Genomic DNA, 6184 nt, shown 5'->3' on the forward strand with positions numbered 1-6184 from the left:
CCCGCGTCGCCCAACGTCACTCGCAGAGCCCCGACGGGCGGGTCTTTCCGGACTCCTGCGAGCGGCCGCTGATTGGTCTCGCGCGGCTCCCTGTCGGCTTCCTTACTCTCGGCTGACCCAGACCACGCGCCGGAGGTTGCATCAGCCGGGACGAGGCTCTACGCGTGCGCACTCGTTCCCTGGTGGTCTCCTAGGAGACCGCTCCGCCTCGGCGTCCCCCGCCCGGCTCTGCCTTCTGGGCGAAAGGGGACGTTCCGAGATAACAAGAAAATTCCCAGAAGCCCTTTCAAAGGGCGAATACACACCCTAGTGTATACACTTGCTTTTCACTTGCATATATCGGGGTTCCTGTAATGTTGAGTGCTAAGTAGATCATCCGCAGACATTAGTATAATAGAAACTGGCAATACTGTGTAAGTACATGTCTGGCGTTAAGACACTAATAATTTGGAGTGAATAATAATAAGAGTGCAAAACCTAAAGTGAAAAATGAGACATTCGTATGCATTCCTGCCCCTTCGGGTTTGGGGTTTCTGAATCACTATTTAGCTTTGCCTAGGACGTAGCACTCAGTATCTAACCCACAAACATCCCCCCACGAAGATGTGAACGCTTGTTTCTCAGGTAGTGCCCCTATCAGACTGTCCCCTTTCAGAGAGGCAAACCGAAGTTGCAGAGGAGGAAAGAAACAGAGCCCCCGGAACAGTTGACTCTCAAATGCTTCCCAGCAGGCAACACATTCAAGCCCTATTTGTATCTTGAGCCCCACAAAACCGCAGGATACAACCTGCGAAGAGGGACGCACCGACCATTATCCTCTGAAAAAATTTTGTCTGATTATTTTAATTGCTATATTTGATTCTCTGTTGTGAGTTGGTCTTAACTCATTTCTTTATTTCTACTAAAAGTTTTTCATCGACACCTCTGAAGTCAAATATCTATCGCAGAGGAAGTATGGCAGTTTTGAGTACTTAGGGACAGAAGAAAGATCTTTTGGGAGCCAAGAGGAAGCCAGTGGCTCTTCCTGCTTCAGTGGGTCTGTTCAAAGGACAGCTACTTCCTTTTAGGAATCTGAAAGGTCCTCAGTCTCTATGGTTTACCCCTTATTATCTTATTCATATCTCTGGAAATATCTAATTTTCAATCCTAAGAACTTCAGGAAAACATATTAAAAGGAGTCAGCTTAATAACAGAAAAGAAATCCAAGCATGCCAATTAAATACGTAAAGCCTGTTTCTTGGTTGTCAAGTGAGGCTAATAATTCCTCTATCAACAAGCTGGAGAGGGCACTAATTCTATCTAATACCTGGATAGGGTAGGAGCATAAACATCAGCTAGTCTCTATTATTTATGGGCTAACAGTTATTTCCTATTGCTACACAATAAAGGCTCCGTACACCCTGTCTGCCCACTATACCTTACCAGCCTTCTTGTTGTAACTTCCCTTCATGCACGCTCATCCTCTAGAACACTGGACTTGTTTCCTGCCTTTACTCCCACTGTTTCTCAGCTGAAAAGGCCCTCTTCTTCCTTGTTATGCAAGTATTCATGCTTCAAGGTGCATCTCAAATGTCAACTCCTTCTTGAAGCCTTTGTCCACCTTCCCAGTCAGAATTCTATTATTATAAACTATGTGAGGACTTAACACGCTACGCTATATATACCTGTTATGTCCTTACCTGCTGGTCTCAGCTCCTTGAGGGCTGTATCCCAACACCTAGCCCAGTGGGTCCCAAAATATGATCTGAGCACCCCCGGGGATCCCATTTGAAGGCCCTTTCAGAGGACCCTAAAAGGCCAAAAAAATGTTCAGAATAATACAGAGCTGTTATTTTCCTTTTTAAGTCTCACTTTCTCATGAGTGTGCAGCGGACACGTATCTTCTAGAGGACACATGATAAGTGATCTGACAACAACAGGTGGAAATCAAAAACAGATAGGAGATTGGAGTTGTTTTCTATTAAAAGCCAGACATTAAAGATATTAAAGGTCACTCTTTTGCTATAAGTTTTTATTTTGAAAAATAATTTTTCATGAAAAGCATGTTAACATGTAGTGGGTTTATTATTTTTTTAAGATTTTATTTATTTGACAGAGAGATCACAAGTTAGGCAAAGAGGCAGGGAGAGGGAGAGGGGGAAGCAGGCTCCCTGCTGAGCAGAGACACCCCCCTCCACCGCCCCGCTGCAGGGCTCAATCCCAGGACCCTGAGACCATGACCTGAGCTGAAGACAGAGGCTTAACCCACTGAGCCACCCAGGCGTCCCGTTTTATTATTTTTAATAAATACTTAAAATTCCTCAGCTTTGAGTTCTTAAACAGTAACACTCTTGATAGATACAATACTCAGAAACAAAAGTTCCTTGGGGTCGTCAATAATTTTTAAGAGTGTAAAAGGGATCCTGAGACCAAAAAGTTTAGGAACCCCTGACCTACCTAACATATTGACTTGAACACAACAGGTGACCAATAGTTTGTTGAATGAATGGAAGAGTATTCATAATTTATAACAACTATCATCTTCCTCATGGCTAAAGCCTTTTGCTTTCCACTCTCAACTTTGTCATTAACACCACATGCCCCTGAAAAACATTTCTTAAATCTTTCTAGAATGAGCCTCCCCTTCCCCATCTAGTCATTGAATACATAATTTTATTTTCCTCACCTTGGAAGTTGTTCTAAAGGAGGAAAAAACCCCACAATCATAAAGTATCAAAAACTATAGGAATACATGACTTTGCATTATCAGTCCCAACAGGAAAAGTGTAAACCAGCCTCCTCAAGCCTGCTGTCAAGTAGAAGGCAAACAGAGGGTAGTTCTGGACATGGAGATAACAAGGTGTTGCCATGACTGCAGGCCTGAGGATGAAAACAAGAAGTCCTTGGACTGCCAAGCTGACTGGGACTTTGGCAAAAGAGAAGATTTAAACCTCAGTTAATTATGTTTATTTTTAAAGATTTTGCGTGCCTGATATAAAGGGTATTTTGCTTTTGACATCATTTTTTTGAGTCAGTACCACCTCCAAAATCTTATTTCTAGGTGTTCCACACTTTGGGTGGCTACCACCTCCCATCTTTGCAACCCACTGAGCTGGGATCCCTATTGGCAACTTAACCCCCAGAAACCCTCCTCCACTTCCCTCCTCACCCAGCGTGCATTCTGTGGTCCCCTTGCAAAGACCGTTCACACTCTTGCTTTTCTCTGGCAAAACTCCAACCCTGGTTAAACCCAATTACCCACTTATTCTGAGTCTACACACTTACAGTTAAGCATTGTGTATTAACTCAACCGTGTCCACTGACTTGCTTTGTGTTTGTGATGGCAAATCTCATCAGTGCCAGCCACTCCTACAGAGGTTGACGTAGCTTTGTTTCTCCTACGCTCCAAGACAGCTTCACAATGCTCGTTCTTCCAATTGCCAGCATTCCCATGAACACACATTCTCAGCTTCAGATCACACCTCACACTTAACTGGGAAACCAGATACAATTGGACATAAACAACCTCATATTTCCACCACTAACCCCACCAATCTACCTACCTTTGGACCCACTACTCTGCCTTCAATCCCATGACAAGAAGAGCAGCCTCCTGGATCCTACCCCTTCATGTCTACCAAAGGACTTCTGGCCTCCCTTAGCCCCTTTCCTGTAACGTATAATTTTCTCTCTCAAGCTTCTAGAGCACTCACATGCAGAGTTAGTATCACCTATCTTAAAAATTAAAAAATCTTGGGGCACCTGGGTGGCACAGTCAGTTAAGTGCCGGACTCTTGATTTTGGCTCAGGTGGTGATCTCAGGGTCTTTAGATCAAGCCCGGTATCGGGTTACATGCTTAGTAGGGAATCTGCTTGAGACTCTCTCTCTCTCTCTCTCCCTCTCCCTTTGCCCCTCCCCCCGCGCTCTCCCTCTCTCTCTCTAAAATAATTCTTGGGCCCCTGGGTGGCTCAGTTGGTTAAGTGACTGCCTTCGGCTCAGGTCATGATCATGGAGTCCCGGGACCGATTCCTGCATTAGGCTCCCTGCTCTGCAAGGAGTCTGCTTCTCCCGCTGACCTCTCTCCTCTCATGCTCTCTCTCTTTCTCTCTCAAATAAATAAATAAAATATTTTTTAAAGATTTTATTTATTTATTTGACAGACAGAGATGACAAGCATGCAGAGAGGCAGGCAGGGAGGGGGGGAAGCAGGCTCCCTGCTGAGCAGAGAGCCCAATGCGGGGCTCTATCCCAGGACCCTGGGATCATGACCTGAGCCGAAGGCAGAGGCTTTAACACACTGAGCCACCCAGGCGCCCCTAAATAAAATATTTTTAAAATAAAATAAAATAAATAACTCTTTAAATAATTAAAATTTAAGAAAATTTAAATACTCTCCCAGATTCGTGCCCCTCCAACTTTCTGTACCACTACTGCAAAGTTTCTCCAACAGTCACCTATGGTTATGGTCTCTACTTTCTCAGCACCTCTTCTCTCTTCAGTGGCCTTCAGTGTGACCTTTGTCCCCACTAGTCATTCAAAACAACCCTTATCCGGGCACCTGGCTGGCCCAGTGGATAGAGCATCAGACTCTTGATCTCAGGGTCATGAGTTCAAATCCCACCATGGGCATGGGCCTATTGAAGAAAACAACAACAACAACAACAACAAACAACGCTTATCAAGATCCCCAAGAGTTTACCAAGTCCAATCCTTTGACTGTGGTGGGTCGAACTATGTCCTCCTAAAAGATGTTTTAGTCCTAATCCCTCAGTACTTGCGAACGTGACCTTATTTGGAAACAGGGTCTTCCAAAGTTAAGATGAAGTCATTAGGATGGGTCCAACCCGGGATGATTGTGTCCTTATACAAAGCTAAGTGTGGACACAGACACACATGAATGATGACACATGAACACACAAGGAGGACACCATGTAACATGAAGGCAGAGATTGGGGTGATGTACCTGGCAGGTCAAGAAATGTGAACCATTTCCAGCAAACTACCAGAAGGGAGAAGAGGCATGGAACAGATTCTCCCTCTCAACCCTCAAAAGGCACCAACTCTGTCAACTCCTTGATCGTGGCCTTCTAGCCTCTAGACCTGGAAGCAAATTATGTTGTTTACGCATCCGCCCCTGCCGCCCCCCACCGCTGGCCCCCCCCGTCTATGGTGTTTTGCTACAGCAGCCCTAGGATATGGACGGGACTTTTTTTAAGCTCCCATGACGGTGCTCCCTTGCTTTCCCTCCTCCTCTTCCTCCTCTGAACGTTGGCCTATATCTGAGCTCAGTCCACCAGTGTCTTTTTTTCCAGCCTAATCTAGGTGATCTTGACCTCCTGTGCATGACGTCCATGTCTGAACTCCAGACTGACCTCTCCCGGGAGCTTCGGATTCCATTCTCCGGCTTCTCCACATGGATGTCGACACATCTCAAACTGGCCATGATCAAAACAAAACTCCTTTAAAAAATAATTTTATTTACTTATTAGGTAGGCTCCATGGGGCTTAAACTCATGACCCCGAGATTGAGAGTCACAAACTCTACGGACTGCACCAGCCAGGTGCCCGAAACAAAACTCTCTATTCAGCTCCACCAAGCCCATCTTCCCCAGGCTCCTCAATGGCTACCCCCAGTCCTCACCTATTGCCAAGGCCCTAAACTTAGGAGTCACCCTCAGTTCCTCTTGCCCTCAACTCCACATCGAATCCATCGGCTCCAACTTGGAATCCACTAATTCTCTCCAGAATTCTCTACTGCTCACCATCTCCCCCCACCCCACCATGGCATTTCCCTCCTAGACTTCTGGAAGAGACTTCTCCGCTGCTTCCATTCTTGCTTCAAACAGCCAGAATGACCTATTATTTATTTTTTTAATAAAAGATTTTATTTTGGGGGGGCGCCTGGGTGGCTCAGTGGGTTAAGCATCTGCCTTTGGCTCAGGTCATGATCTCAGGGTCCTGGGATCGAGCCCCGCATCGGGCTCTCTGCTCAGCAGGGAGTCTGCTTCCCCCTCTCTCTCTGCCTGCCTCTCTGCCTGCTTGTGATCTCTGTCAAATAAATAAATAAAATCTTAAAAAAGAAAAATTTTAGGGGCACCTGGGTGGCTCAGTGGGTTGGGCCTCTGCCTTCGGCTCAGGTCATGATCTCCGTGTCCTAGGATCAAGCCCTGCATTGGGCTCTCTGCTCAGCAGGGAGCCTGCTTC

The sequence above is a fragment of the Enhydra lutris genome, unplaced genomic scaffold (genome assembly GCF_002288905.1).
Source record: "Enhydra lutris kenyoni isolate GAN:26980312 unplaced genomic scaffold, ASM228890v2 scaffoldscaffold25, whole genome shotgun sequence".
Classification (NCBI taxonomy): domain Eukaryota; kingdom Metazoa; phylum Chordata; class Mammalia; order Carnivora; family Mustelidae; genus Enhydra; species Enhydra lutris.